This window comes from Chiloscyllium plagiosum, unplaced genomic scaffold (assembly GCF_037043375.1).
Source record: "Chiloscyllium plagiosum isolate Xiang-an unplaced genomic scaffold, Cpla_swu_hap1 HiC_scaffold_3, whole genome shotgun sequence".
Taxonomy (NCBI): domain Eukaryota; kingdom Metazoa; phylum Chordata; class Chondrichthyes; order Orectolobiformes; family Hemiscylliidae; genus Chiloscyllium; species Chiloscyllium plagiosum.
In genome coordinates this window covers 91,921,831-91,938,834 of record NW_028270141.1, presented here as the reverse complement: position 1 = coordinate 91,938,834, position 17,004 = coordinate 91,921,831, and positions in this window count along the sequence as shown.

Sequence of the window (17,004 nt, the reverse complement as noted above, 5' to 3'; positions counted from 1 at the left end):
AGTGCATGAGAAAAGAAAAACCGAAAGAATGAATCTAGCAGTGGAGAGAGCTCAAGCCTTTTTTTGCAGAAGTAGAGAGAGCTGCATCTAGCAGTTTCAACTCCAAAAAAAACCCAACTTCACAAAGGTCTTTGTGAGCCTAACTCCACCCACTCTTGCTTCCTTAATCAAAATAAAAATAACCCCAACGCTATTTACTTTGCTTTCCATGGAGCAGACAGCTTGGCACCAGGTTTCAAGACCCCTCTTCAAGAGAAATAGGACAGAACAAATCCCTCTTAAAGGCAGATCTCATCACAGAAAGAAAATGAGAATGTCAAAATAACCAACTGGGAAACATCGGTTCTCAAGGAAATTAAGGCAGTGGAAGATCCTGGAAAAGAAGAAAATCTTCTAAATGATAAGTCTTTCTATCTCTGACCCTTACCATACCCATCAATCCGAAGTCCTCACATAGATTTAATGGAATATTCCAGAACTGGAAATCGACGACTTCAGTAATACAGTATTCTAGAACTGGGAACCCAGGACCCCAGTAATACGGTATTCTAGAACTGGAAACCTAGGACTCCAGTAATACAGTATTCCAGAACTGGGAACCCAGGACCCCAGTAGTACAGTATTCCAGAACTGGAAACCTAGGACTTCAGTAATACAGTATTCCAGAACTGGGAACCCAGGACCCCAGTAATGCAGTATTCCAGAACTGGGACCCCAGTAAAACAGTATTCCAGAACTGGGAACCCAGGACCCCAGTAAAACAGTATTCCAGAACTGGGACCCCAGGACCCCAGTAATGCAGTATTCCAGAACTGGGACCCCAGTAAAACAGTATTCCAGAACTGGGAACCCAGGACCCCAGTAAAACAGTATTCCAGAACTGGGACCCCAGGACCACAGTAATGCAGTATTCCAGAACTGGGACCCCAGTAAAACAGTATTCCAGAACTGGAAACCTAGGACTCCAGAAATGGAGCAAGCACAATAACGAAGAAAGGAACTTACTCTAAAGCCAACTGACAAACTTTGAGATGACCCTTCCTGATGCCACAGAAGTCAATAAAATGACACAATTTAGTTTGAGGATGTTGGACATGGGCAAAACTGTAACTCACCTGAATCCAGATCTGAAGGTTTCATGTTCAAATCGCACAAGCCTGACGGTATTTCACTGCATCTGAAGTACCTGAATGTACATCAGGTCAGTGTCTATTATGTGCACATTATTGATAGTGCAAGTTCAGTGATGGTAATGTCATTGGCTGTCAAGGGTTATAGTTTGATTCTCTCTTGTTAGAGATGGTCATTCTCTGACACTTGTGTGGCGCAAACGTTACTTGCCACTTGTCAGCCCAAACATGGGTATTGTCCGAATGAATGTTGTCCAAATCTTGTTGCATTTGAACATGGATTGTTTCAGTATCTGAAGAGTCTTAAATGGGGCTGAAAAATGTACAATTATTAATGAACATCGACCCTCTGACGTTATGATGGAGGGAACGTCATTAATGAAGTAGTTGAAGATGGTTGGGCCTTGAGGGCATTGAGGAATTCCTCCAGAGATGTGCTGGAGCTGAGATAACTGACTTCCAAAAACCATAACCATCTTCCTTTGTGCTGGGTGTGACTCCAACCAGTGGAATGTTTGCCTGTGGTTCCTATGGACTCCAGTTATGTTATAGCTCCTTAATGCCACACTAAGTCAAAAGACAGCTTGATATCAAGGATGTCACTCTCACATCACCTCCGGAATTCAGTACTTTTGTCCCTATTTGAACCAAGGCTGTAATGAGGTCAGGAGCTGAGTGGCCCTGGCAGAACCTGAACTGGGCGTCACTGAACAGGTTATTGCTGAACAGGTACTGCCTTCCATCACTTTACTGATGATCAAGAGGAGACTAATGGGGAGGCAAATGGCTGGGTTGGATTTGCCCCACTTTTTGTGTCCAGGACATAGCTGGCAATTTTCCACATTGTCGGTAGATGCCAGTGTTGTAGATATGATGGAACAGCTTGAGAAGGGACACAGCAAATCCTGAAGCACTAGTCTTCAGTACTAGCCTGAATGTTGTCAGGGCCCATAGCCTTTACAGTCTCCAATGACAACAACCATTTCTTGATATCATATGGAATGAATCAATTTACCCTGAACTGGCATCTGTGATGCTGTGGGTCTCTGGATGAGGCTGACTTCAGAGCTTAAGTCTGATCCATTAGTTGTAGAGTTGTTTAGTTCTATCAATCAATTTCTGGTTATGCTGCATGTCACACAAGCAGTCCTGTCCAAGCTGTTATGATTTCTACTTCTTCATAGCCAGGCAAATACAATTAGATTCATTGTCCATTTCTAGCCTTACAAAAAAAACTAACTATCCAGCCATTGGTTTGTTGAATTCAGTGATTTATTGTCACTTGTATTTTTACAGTGTAAAGTACAGTGATAAGCTTCAACTGTCATCACAAACTGGGGCCATATTGAATAATTTAAGAATAAAAAGATGTAGCTGAGAGTCCATCTTCGTTCCTCTGCCAGCTCATCAATGACCCCGTGGCCCACCCCTCCACTGCATCGCTGCTACCAATGCAGGAGTTGCCACTCTTTAGGCACCATCTCTTCGCTGCTGGGCCTATCTCAGGCCGGGTCCCATGCTGAACCCTCACCCTCCCTGCTGCCAGGAATCCCGCTACCACCTCACCGGTAACCGGGTGTTCCCAGCTCTGGGCCTAACGTAAACACAGTCCCTGGAACCGCTGCTGCCTTGATGACGGGCATGCCACACTGCCGCCCCTGACCCCCCTCCCCACTCCCCCTCTGGGTCTACTGCAACCAGGAGACCCTGGCTCTGCTGCTAGGCCAGGCCGCCGCCTAACCAAGAGTCCTGCTCCAAATGCCCTCCTCTAAGATGTCACCTTGCCACCATTTTTAAACATCTACTGCTGCTGCCTCTCATTGCCGGCTGGAAACGTGTCCGCTACCACCATCCACAACTGCTGGGAGGCTGCTGCCATTTCACGTGCGTTCTGCTCTCACTGCTGTACTGATCCCGCTTTACAAAATAAAAGAACAAAAGGTGGGAGAGTCCAGAACTAGAGGGCATAGGTTTAGGGTGAGAGGGGAAAGATATAAAAGAGACCTAAGGGCCGACTTTTTCATGCACAGGGTGGTACATGTATGGAATGAACTGCCAAAGGAAGTGGTGGAGGCTGGTACAATTGCAACATTTAAAAGGCATCTAGATGGGTATATGAATAGGAAGGGTTTGGAGGGATATGTGTCAGGTGCTGGCAGTTGGGACTAGATTGGGCTTGGGATATCTGGTCAGCATGGATTGGTTGGACGGAAGGGTCTGTTTCTGTGATGTACACATCTGTGACTCTAAAAAGAGTAGAAGGAAAAAATAGAAAACAGACGGTCGCGGGTGAGCTCCAGGCTCCAGGGCCCACACACAGCTCTGCTAATCTGTCACCATCTTGAATACTGAAATGTCTGGCACAAGCAAATGTAGCTGTGCTATATAACTCCCAGCAACAACGGTCTGCTCCAGTGATCAATAAGCTATCACATAGGATTTCAGGCAGCTGCCCAGAATCAAAATGATCCTGTATTTGTTGTAAAACTCGAATGCAAATTTAAGTCAATAGCTGCATGGCTTCTAAAAGACAATTTCTAACATTTGTCTTACTTCCAACACTGCCTGATCCATGGTCCTTAAAGGATCTGTAGGAGACTCCTGCAAGTGGTGGTAGCTCACGAGGAACAACATAATGGGATCTTTTTGCCTATAATCATCATCACTCACTTCAAACGTGAAAAATGGCATGTAATACTGAATTTAAGTTTCCTGGAAGCCAGCAGTTGGTCTTCCAGGAAGACACTAAAATACTTCTGTATGGTACTGTGGTCAGACTGAATCATAACAAAGATTCAAAACAATCAAAAATAGGCCAGAGTGATGGAAGGGTGGGGTGGAGACTCATTCTAGACTTTAGTTTGAAGGAGATCCAAATAAGTTAGAAACAATTTGGGAGTAGAAATTCAATTACAATGTCAATGAACTTCAAAATAATAAGGAAATTAAAATAATGAATTGCATTCATATCACAACTTTCACATCTTGAAGCTGTCCAAAAGCACTTCACAGCCAGTTCAGTAATGAAATGTTCACTTCCAAATGTAACCACTGTTTTTATGTTGGCTTGCATCAGACAGTTTCTACATAGCAAGTTCCCACAAAAGGTGATGAGATAAGTAATCAGTTAAACTCTTTCTGGTAGTTAGCTAAGGAATAAATGCTGGTCTGTATGACCAGAAACATCCCAGGTATTTTTTCTAAATATTTCTGTTTGCATTTATCTAAACAGGTGGGCTTAATATCTCATTCAACGAGTAGCCTTCCTCAGTGAAATGTGGAAAGACCGAGTATGAGTTCACATTAATACTAGTTATGAAGTAAGGGTGCTACAATTCAGCCAAACTGGTAATTATTATCAAATTAGCATTCTGGGAACTTTAGCTGATCATAGGGGGTGCAAGAGTGTAAATTATTCAATTTAGTGGCTTAAATTTTAATAAGCTTCCAAATGCAATAAAAAAACATCTTCAGGAGCAAGGATTTTACTGAAAATGATGCAATTAACTTTTTTTCTATTATATCTATCATTCCATATGAACATACAATAAAATATTCTGAAAAAGCCTAAAGTAGCCTTTCATGCAACATGCCCAGAACCCCAAATAGTCAAAGTTTAGAATAATATGTCCAAACATGCATTAAAATGTGCTGTTGCACAGACCATGTTTAACATCTTGTCTGTGAAAATGACATTGAGCAAGTTTGGAAAATTACACATAATTTATTTTGAAAAGTATCATAATTGGGCATGTTTATGGAAGCAGGCTTGCTATTTATCAAAAATAGAAAGGTCTGAATGCACGTGAACCAGTTGTAATTTAGTCAGTTACAATTTGTTAATTGTTACCAATTACCACAATCGGTGTGTTCTGCTCTGCTTAGGAATGTAGGAACAAATTATCAGTTCACTTAATCAACCTTCATTACTTACCGAAATGTAGTAGCTAAAAGCCTCTGTAGACCACTTATGGGCCCAGAACAGTAAGATCCTCTTTCAATGTGAACGTGACATATGAACTTGTTCTGTAACTACTTGTAAAGCATAGACACCTGGGATAGGTTTTATATATCCCCTGAGCACTAGCTATGTCTGAAAGCTTGAATGCATAAAGTCTGATTTATTCAGATGTCTTGGTAATTTGAGTGCTTGTGATGAAGCAGAGATAGCAGAGCAGATGCCTGCGGTATCACATCCTGAATTTAGGCCACAAGTAAATTCTGCATTTTCCAACAGTTACATCCGTAGAGATTGGTGAGAATTGTCTTTTTGTTGATCTGCATATACAGACCAGCAGTTTGCAAGGTGACACCATTATATAAAATAGTGAAGAGACTGTGATTTTATTTTGACAATGTATTTATTTATGGGGGGTTTTTAGGTATCATTTACAGCAACAACCAACCTGCAGCAAATGAATGGCTTGCTTTGTTCAACCTTATCTCTGATTTACGACAACCATGACTGTTGAACTAAGGCATTTCAGATTGTCAGTGTTTGAGCCTTGACGGTCTGTGCTGTAGTCACCTCTGGAGAGTTTGTGTTTGTTAGTTGATGTTAGCTTTTGTGGGCTAACACTGTGGGGGTGGCACGATGGCTCAGTGGTTTGCACTGCTGCCTCACAGTGCCAGGAGACCCAAGTTCAATTCCAGCCTTGGGAAACTGTCTGTGAGGAGTTTGCACGGTCTCCCCTTGTCTGCGTGGGTTTCCTCCGGGTGCTCCGGTTTCTTCTCACAATCACAAAGATGTGCAAATTGGGTGAATTGTATAGTTTAGTGCATTAGTCAGGGGTAAATACAGGATAATAGGTTAGCGGGATATATCTGGGTGGGTTACTCTTCAGAGGGTCGGTGTAGACCTGTTGGGCTGAAGGGACTGTTTCCACACTGTAGGGATTCAATTCTAAACTGAGGGAGATTGGAGCTAATGGGCTGTTTTAAGTTTTATATAATTTCAGAGTTATTTACAAAAAGAAAACAAGATTAGATGTCATCAAAATAACGAAAACCATATTCGCATTCCTCAGCTGAAAATGTGGACAATATTTAAATGAAATCAGAAAATGTGATGCAAATTTCACAGTGAACATTTTTAAAAATCTGGGAATGTGGTGTCAGGTTTAGGCATAATCTATTTCAAGCTCTAATGATATATTAACATTAGGAAACATGCCCAAGAAAGAATTCTGTGAAGATCCACATTGAACGGCCTGGTGCAGTGGGTGGCATGTGGCACAGTGGCTAGCACTGCTGCCTCACAGCGCCAGAGACCCGGGTTCAATTCCCTCCTGAGGTGACTGACTGTGGAGAGTTTGCACATTCTCCCCGTGTTTGCGTGGATTTTCTCTGGGTGCTCCGGTTTCCTCCCACAGTCCAAAAATGTGCAGGTTAGGTGAATTGGCCATGCTAAATTGCCCACAGTGTTAGGTGAAGGGGTAAATGTAGGGGTATGGGTAGGTTGCGCTTCGGTGGGTCGGTGTGGACTTGTTGGGCCGAAGGGCCTGTTTCCACACTGTAAGTAATCTAATCTAATTTGAAGAACACCCCTTTTAATCCCACACAAATCATAGAGGAATCATAGAATGAAAATGGCAGGTCTTCTTATGAACAGTGAATTTTCTGAATAGATATGAGCATGATATAAAATGGTAAGACCAGGAGCAGAAGTGGCTAGTTTGAGGCTGCTCTGCCATTCAATGGCTGATCTGATAATCTTTAATTTTGCTTTCCTGCCTTTTTCCTATAATTCCTGATTCCCTTATTTAGTAATAATCTGTCTATCTCAGTCTTGAATTGACTTAATGACCAGTCTCAACAGCTCTCTACAGTAAAGAGCTCCGTGGATTCACATTCCTCTGAGAGAAGAAATGCTCATCATCTCTCTTATTCAATAATTCTGAGATTATACCCTCTGGTTTTAGACTTTCCCACAAGGGGAAACAACCTTTTCACATCTACCTGACAAGTCCTCGAAGAACCTTGTATAATTAGGTCATTTTTCATTCTTCTAAATTCCACTGAACGCTGGCCTAATCTATTCAACCTCTCCTCATAAGTTAGTCCCTCCATACCTGGTATTGGCCTGGTGAACCTTCTCTGGACTGCCTCCAATGCCAGTATATCATTGCTTAGATAAGGAATACAAAACTATTCACAGTATTCCAGCCATGGTCTGACTCGTGCCTTGTACAATTTTTGCAAAACCTCACTAGTTTTATACTCCATTCCCTTTGAAAAAAAGGCCAATTTTCCACTTGCCTTCCTTATCACCCAGTGAACTTCGATGTTAGATTTTTATGATTTTTGGGCAAAGACTCCCAAATACCACTGTTCTGTAGATTTCTGCAGTCTTTCTCCATTTAAATAATATTTGGCTCCTCTATTCTTTCTGGCAAAATGCATAACCTCACATTTTATTCTATCTGCCAAGTTCAGTCACTTAACCTGTCTATATCATTTTGCAGACTCTTTGTGTCTTCCTCACCACTTGTCAGCTACCTATTCTGTCATATGCACATTTGGAGATATTACATTCACTTTCCTCATTCATGTCATTAATATATTTTATAAATAATTGCGGCCCCAGCACTGAGCCCTTTGGCACACTTAGTCCGAAACTGCACCCCTACCCCCACCCCCCCCCCCCCCCCCCACCCCCTCCACTTATTCCCACTCTGTGTCTTCTATTAGTCAGCTAATACTTTATCCATGCTGATACACTACTTCCAACACAATGGCTCTTATCTTATTAGGTAGTCTCATGTATGATACTTATTAAATGCCTTCTGAAAATCCAAATATGTTACATCCACTGCTCACCTTTATCTATTGTACTTGTTACTCAAATAATTCAAGTAAATTTGTCAGGCATGTTTTCCCCTTTGTGAAGTTATGCTGACTCTACTTCATCATATTATGCATTTTTACATGCTCTGTGATTACATCCTTTACAATAGACTACAATTTTTCCAATCACAGATGTTAAATTAACTGGCCTATAGTTGCTGGTGTCCTTCCCTTTTTAAATGAAGTTGTTCCATTGGCTGGTTTCCAATCTTCTAAGTCTTTTTCAGAATCTAAGGTTTCCTGGAGAATTACCAGTGCATCAGTATTTCTGTAGCTACCTCCTTTAATATCCTAGAATGCACACCATTAGGTCCAGGAGACTAATTGGTCTTTAGCCCCATTAGTTTCCCTAGCGCTTTTTTCACTAATGTCTGTTACTGTATTTATTTCCTTTTCTGCTTTTGCCCCTTAAACATTTAGTAATTCGCTGTTTTTGTCTTCTGTAAGGATTGAGCATCTCTACTTGAAAAGATGTGCATATTCTTGATTGTATTTCTCCCATTATATTCCGATTTTGCTTCTTCCTTCATTACTTCACTTCCACTGCCTCGAGATATACAACAAACAAAACAGCCGCACCATACAACTGGTATTAAATCATAAAATATTGAACTTTGCTAGCAAGAAATCCTGAAAAGTCAGATTTGTGATGCAATAAAATTATTGATATTCAATGGAATTTATTTTAGACTAGTACATAATGTATACAAATGAAAAACGGGTGAAATTAGGCATTTTATCCTGGTTTGTGGGTTAGCAATATCTTTATATTAGTGCTGGAACCTGTTATCCAGAATTCCCTTGCACGCTAGAACAGCAGTTCAGTCCTTCTAAGAATCCCCCCTACAGTGTATGTTTCCCCTCTAAGGTATACCTAATTAAAAGAGATTCAACCAACTTAATCGCTTATGATATTATGACAACAATTTGTGAATGAAAAATATTGTCTTCATCTTGCCTCTGTTTTTTTTGTCAATTGCCCTAAATCTGTGTCCTTGAGATATTAACCCTGCTGCCAGTGGTAATAATTTTACACAATTGTACGGTCTCAAACTTGGCTTTGAAGTAAACATTTTGTTTGCTGTTTTTGCATTTGGGCAAAGAAACATGCCAAATATTTTGGAGGAATATTTGTGTAATATGGAGCCCACACAGCTTGCAACCAAATCCTCTGTTCGTGACAAAACCCATCACGCAGATTTGTCCCAGTCTTGAACACAGGTAAAAAAATCTTGTTTCAATTTAACACAGTAAGTGACAGCTATTTGCTGATTTATCTTTCAGTGCAATGTTTTGATCAATCAGAATCAATCTGCTGGATAAAATTTAAGCAAAACCTGGCTGTTAGCTGTCAATCAACATTAATAGATGCACTCTGCAATTACAATACCTCTACTAATCAGAGTGCACTTGCCAACCAAACTCCATCGTGCAGGTTATATTTTGACTTTCTCCATGAATTGGTATTCTTGTGAAATGTCTTAATGAATACAAGACAAAAACTTTAAGCAAAATGTATCTTTTTATGTAACATTAAAGTATTTATTTGAATAAGATATCTTATTAATGTATTAATCTCTTCATAGTTTTGATAAAATACTTGAACTTTTACATGTAATTTTTCCATTGAAAACAAACCCTAAAAACAGGTAAAATACTACAGATGGCAGAGATCTAACATAAAAACAGTGCTGGAGAAACTCAATGGATCTGGAAGCAACTGTGGAGCAGGAAACCGAGTTATCCTTTCAAGTACAGTATAACTCTTCTTTGGAGTGAAATGGGTAGAAATAGCAAAGAGCTGTATACTGGGGATAAAGGTGAGGAGGGGCAAGTAGAAAAAAAGAGATTAAGCACTGACTGGAGGTGTTTCCACCAACAGTTACCCAGACTGTGTTTGGTCTCTTAATCTATAGGAGAGACATTGTAAGCAGTGAATGCGAGAGACCATTAGAAAGAAGCATAAGTAAATCACTGTCTCACCTGAAAGTTGTATTTAGGATCTTGGGCAGCGAGGAGTGAGGAGATAAAAGCGCAAGTGTTGCATCTCCTGCTATTGCATGGGAAGGTACCATGGAGGACATAAAATCTTGAAGGTGATGGAATAGCAAACCAATGTATTGCAAAGTGAGCAATACTTTCAGAACTCTGGGAGGGAGGGGGAGATGCATTTGATATTGGCACATGCTACAGGTGATGGAAATGGGGAAGGATAATTCTTTGAATATGCCGGCTGGTGGGAGGGGGTGGTGGTGGTGGTGGGGGAGGGGGGGAGCATAATGAAACATGCTGCCAGGAGAAACCCTATTGTGTTTCTTGGAGAGGAGAAGGTGTGAAATCAGTGTGGCAGAAATGGGATTGGACAAGTTGATAACCCTATCCACTACAGTCGGGGAAGTTCTCAGGGGAGGAAAAAGAAAGCCATGTCAGAAACACCTCGTGAGAGGTGATATCATCAGAACAAACGTAACAGAGCTGTAGAAACTGGGAGAATAGAATTCTTACAGAAAGCAGGAATTAAGGAGGTGCCTGGAACCACCATAAAGAATACACAACGTTGCAAATGGTAAAAGAAAAGATGTTCATGTTATATCTATGAACTCCCCCATAAGTCATGCTGAGACTGAAGAACCCATGGGATTTCAGAGCCCTATTGTTTCAATTGACTTCCAGTTTTATTTATTAACTTAGAATTATGTACTTTGAGGAGATATATATTGTTATTTTGAACTACAAAGAGCAACATTTCCAGTTTTTTCATTGCTGAGAAATGCCCACTCATTGTAAAATATATGAGCTTGCAGTCAGACATCATATTTCCACAAAGATGTCCAATCGGTAAACAAAACAGTAACTTCGTTCATAATTTTCTCCGTCCACTTAAGTTTCTCATGGCTTCACATCCCAATGTAGTTTGCATCAGCTTATCTGTTTTGTGTGATATGTGTAAGGAGGGAATCCTTGCTTGTTCCTAATCTTTCCCACTTTACGAAGCAGGTATCTGATTTAACTTGGTGTCCATGCAGTCAGTTTGGAGAATAAAACTTGGTACGGTTTCCACTACAGTCAGTTTATTAGAAACAGAGGACTGTTTTTTGCTACTGAACGACACTGCTTTATCTACCTGAGATTGAACAGTCTGAGGTGGGTTGATATGACAAGGGTGAGCAACACATGCAGGTAAAATTGATAATGAGTGGGATCTATTACAGAAAAGATGCACCCATCGAATGACATGACAGACCAGTTATAGCTGCCAGGTGAAAGATGTGTGACAAGGATACCTGAGCACTAGTTTTCTACCTGGACAACAACTGCTTCTGAGACGGTCATAAAAAATCATGTCAAATTATATTTACTGTTTTAAAGTCTGTCATGTCTCAGGATATCTATATAGGTTTACATTTGACACTGACAATAATTCAATATTCAGGAAAATATCTAGTTCTGTCAGCAATCTATGTTGTGTTTGTTGATCTTAAATAGAAGGGGGATTGGGTCTGTAACAGTTTGCTGAACTGTTAACTGAAAGACAGCAGGGTGTAAATATCCAGGATTCTCGTTCCTGAATATGATTCAGTGTTCCTAGTGAATTATGTTTCTGTGTAGACATTGGATAGGAAAATAATTGGGCATCTTTTCCACATCCCTGTGGTTGATATCCTACCAATATTTATAATCTGGGTTCCTACATGAATCATAAATACAAGTTGAAGTATAGCTTGTGCAGATGCCACAGTATGAGTCAATGCATTCAGTAGTGAAACAGTCAGCATTAGGGAAACCAGCGTTTCACAACATTGAGGCATTGTAGGTATTTGTGCTGTGACAGCATAACTTGAGGAAATAAGTCTAAAAGTGGCAATTGAAATGTGACATGAATAAAAAAAGATTATTCTCCTATTATTGAATAATGGATATTTGATACTGCATGCTAGCAAAGATAGTTAAAGATAAAAGTTAGTAACTTTGCTAATTGAAGTTAGGTAAATATCTGTTTAGCAGCAGACATTAAAATAAATAGAAAGTAGCAGCTAAGGTCAAACACCTTTGTGGAACATGAGGCCATTTTAATCAGAAAGCCATTTGCAAATATTTCAAATACGGTAGTTATTCTGATGTTCTACCAAACTAACCACAGGAGTTCAAAAAGGAATTCTGTGGCAATAAATTCAATGAGAAAGCTAGTTTGGATCAAATCTGACACAATTTGTACCTCGTTTATGGAGGGAATGGGCTTGATGGGGCAAAAAGCATTTGATGTCACAAACATTTCTACATTCTCTTCAGAGTTTGGGCCATTGTTCGTTTTCTCCTTGTAGTTTTGGGATACAGCTTACAGGTTAGGTCTTGGTTGATGGGACTAATGGAAAGAGCCTGCCTATCCATTTTGTTTGTATCCAATTTTGTTTTCTTGTTTCAGTGGTGGATTTTGTTTTCTTGAAGTTCATCAATAGAGTGTTCACTAATGAGGCTTCAAATCTCTTCCTAATAATGGTGACATATGACACAAACATTAATATACTGGAGGTGATGTACGTGCTATGGGCTAGAAAGGCAGGAAAGCAAAAAATGTTGAAATGATTCTAATTAAGAAAAACAAAATACTTTTAAAACTCTATTAGATATTTCACACAAATGTAAAACAAAATGTTGTTGATAAAAAATTCATTTTGACAAAGAGGCTCAAATGCACCAGGTCACATTGTTTATTCTTTCCACTGAAACTGTTAACCTTGATGCATAGAAATTTGTTAACTGAAACCTAGACTCATGAAGAACATTAACAATTGAACAATTCCATTAACCAACTGCAATTATGAATCCCAATCAATTCCTGGATAGAGTGAAAGATGCATGAATACATGATCAATACTGTGAGCTAAACACCCATCACCATGAGGCGAGCTATGTCACCTTTCTGATGAATAACAGCAGGAATTGGCCCTTACTTTGTAGTCCCATAGCTTGGGAGATTGAAAGACCAAGATAAAAGGTTATGGAAGACTAGGTGATCCTGCAAACTGTGGACTGAATATAGTTCTCAGGCTTGGGTGTGAGATAGTGTGACTGGGAGACTACAAAAAAGGACACTATTGAAGATTCAGGATTGTTATCATGTGATGAAAGGATAGGGACTGGTTATCTTTAGACTCAGGGATTAGCAATCAGGGTACACGAGTGACTGTAAGTTTCATTTAAATCATATAGGGATTTGCATTATGTTTTTGTTGATTTAATGAACTGAAAATGGTCAGTGGCCTAGTTGGACCGAAGGGCCTGTTTCTATGACTATATGGAAGTATATTTTCTGAAATTAAGGACTCTTACAAATTTTACTAAATGTTGGCTTTGGTGCACTATTCTGAGAAGGTTAACAAATTTCTCAAACAAATAAAGTTCACAAACCCCAAATTCCTGAATTTCACGTGGTAATGCTTCCAAAAGCTCAAATTTGGAGCGGGACCCCATTTCCTTGGATGTCTGCCTCTATATCACAAGGTAATTTCTGAAAAGAGGTTGAAGGATCACAAAACAGCCCCTTCCAACCTGACATCAATAGAAGAGGTGGGACTGACAAGAATATTTTCATCAAGTGAAAAATTGTAGCTTTGCCATTTTTATGATCTTGAGAAAGTATATTTATATGATACAAAGTTAAAAATCACACAACACCAAGTTATAGTCCAACAGATTTAATTGGAAGCACACTAGCTTTCGGAGCGACGCTCCTTCATCCTGGTGTTGTGTGATTTTTAACTTTGTACACCCCAGTCCAACACCGGCATCTCCGAATCATATGATACAAGTATTTTTAATTTACAAAACAGGAAATGTTGACTATGTCTGTTTCTGAATCCTGCTCTACCTCCTGAATTGATGGCTATAACCTTTAATCTATCCATAGTTACCAAGAGAGTATAATTACAGTCATCAAGAACTACTTTCAAAGGTCAATATTACAGAAACTTTGCAGATTTCAAATTGACAAGCAAATGCTACTAGTATAAGATAAAACTAGACTTTTTGGCTGTTCCTGTATTGAAGCTATTCCAGTGATATTGTATCTTAAGATTTTAAAAGCATCTGCACCTCAACAACTGCTTTACAAATGTATCTTGCTGATCACTTTAATTTGACATAGCTCTTAAAAGGTTCATATGCATGACTCAAACTTGTGCCAGTTCATATTCTGAAATTCAATTCAGATGTCTCAAGTTGGGGAATGTATCCAAAACTCAGGAACTTATTTCTGTAGTAAAAATCTTGAAAAATCAATCTTTGATTTCAGCTCATGGGTAATAGACAGTCACCAATGCCTAATAATTAGAAATCAGCTGCTTGCACAATGAGGGATTAAGAAGCAATGTTTAAAATTTATTTTATTACATTTATTTATGTAAACCTTTGTACAGGCACCAAACAATGTGCATTATAGATAGCTTTTCTCCTGATGTTTTTTTTGTTAAGGAAGCCCATAGTAAAAATATTTCATGTCAGGTAAAGCTTTGCTTGAAGGTCTGATTGATGTTATTTCTATTCCACCAGAAAAAATTATTGAATAGTAGAACTCAGTTTAAATAACTAGACTGATATAACTGCACTGATACAGTCCTGATTGGTCAAATGTCAAATTGGTGCATTTTCAAACTGAGCTTCAATGCAATGTTGGACTTAATCCTTACAGTACTGATATTTCTTATTACCTGCAGTATACAGTTTTATATCTTTATAATTACCAGGAATGAACACATTGAAGTTGAATGAGAATAAAACACATATTCTACAAAACGCATGGTAAATAATGAGGCTATGTTTAGACTATTTCACCGAGGTTGGTGAATTTCAGATTAATGAGTGTCTTATTATGAATGTAAAACTTATGAGTCACAAATACCATAACACAAGGGAAACATGATGGCCTTTTGTACAACAGATGGAACTTGAACAGTATATTAACAATGAAGCAACATAGGATATATTACATGGGTGGTCTTTGAATCGTGTTCTGAAACACATCATGTAATCTAGACAAATGATACTCAACTCCATTAACTAGCTTTAATCTTTATATTCTTGAGTAGGATTGTAACAACTCTGCGATAAAAATGTAATATTTTAACTTTCAACACTTAAGCACAAGATACAGACTATATTTGGGGTTCGCAATACTGTTATTTTGTTTTGATTCTTACAGCAGTCAATAAAGTGATAGTAAGGCAATGTGAAAAGGTAAAGCAACTTCCCGACTCTCCAAATGTTTAATAAATATCTCACCACATGAAAGCCCACTCTACTTTATTTCAATGAACAGCCTAAGCAGGAAACCAAAGAATAGCATTTTGCAGTCATTATAGAATCAGGCCAATTTCCATTCCAATGAAACCAGGACTTTTTGCCATGGGCAATTAATCTGCCCCATCAGTTCATTACCTGGATGGTGAGGACCAATATCTAACCACACATTCCTATTACAGACCATGTTTTATAGCTTTTTTGCAACCAGATTGAAAGAAGTGGTTCTGCCTTAAATGCACGATTAAAATGAATGTTAAATTTCAGCCAATTCTTTAAATGCTGTGAAGGATTTAGATTTTTGAAAACAATTCTGTAATGATGTGATCAAACTCTATACATTCCTCCAATAAAATACACCAGTTCTATACACTGAATGGTGCATTATCAGACACTTTAAAAATTGTTGAGAATCCTTGATTACACTCCTTTTGAACTGAAGAAAACAAGATGCCACACATGCACTGAAACATTTGCTGGCGAATTTCACTCATTAGCCTCTTGATTGTTGAAATTTAGGGTCCCTTTAAATCTGTGTTTATTTAGTATTCCACATTCAGTGTTTCCTGTGTAGCATTTAACTGTGTTACAGTAATAACTAGCCTTCCAGGAGCATAAGCAAAAATGTATGGGTGCCACATTATCCTAATATCAGTGCAATTTTTCAAAAGTAAGGTTTTGATCTTGAAGGAATGAACCTTCAAAAGGAAGTGGGCAAGGGTACAACAGTTAGCTGACATCATGAGTAGCTGTCCAATGGCCATTGGCCAAAAGGATTCGAAGCTCCTTGGATGCTGCCTGAACTGCTGAGCTCTTCCAGCACCACTAATCCAAAAGGATTCAGATGATTGATTGTCACAGAATAAGCTATCTGCCCCTAGAAATATGGTACATCAGCAAGTGCTCAGGGGCAGAGGATAATTCTTATTGTGTCATCTTCAATAGGCAGATCTTTTAGGCAGCAGACCTCAACTGATGGTCCTCAAATCGCAGTCATCAAAGAGCCAATTTTTCCAGATGGAAGAATAGGGGGAAGATCCAGGGCAGAGTTTCTAATATCTCAACTAATGAACAGGATGCTTCCTAAATAACTTCAATGAGACTAACCCTTTTCATGCCAACAGTCTGTTTGTCTTCAGGTAAGAGTGAACCATCCACAACTGTCACAATTTTATACTTTGCTTTATCATATTAGCTAATGTTTCATATCTAAGCTGCTGTTGCTTTAACTCAATAAACTGTCAGAACATTGCTACAAATTATCGACTGCCTATATTAGGTAATTGTTATCACAAAACATCCAAAGTTATATCTGTGAACTCTCAAGTCAAAGAGCTGATGGGATAGTCAGCTTTTTCCTTTTATGATAGACAAAGACATGTAAGTGGCCACCTGAGTTCCTAAACATTTGCAATTTGCAGAGTTAGCTGTGTGATAATTCTTCAAGATCACTTGCAAATGACTTCTCAATTTGCACTTATTGTTCAAATCTAGCTTGCCTGGTGATGTTGGTGAGCTAACCTCTTGAACTACTGCATTCCTTCTGCTGATGTACTCCTGCAGGAATGTGGGTAATGATTTTCGGATTTTTAACCGAGGAACAATAAAGGCATTTCAATATACTTTTCAAGTCAGGTTAGCTTTTTTTACTTACTCGTGGGACGTGAGCGTCACTGGCTAGGCCACTGTTTGCTGCCTATCCTTAATCTGCTGCCTTTGTCACTCTAGAAAT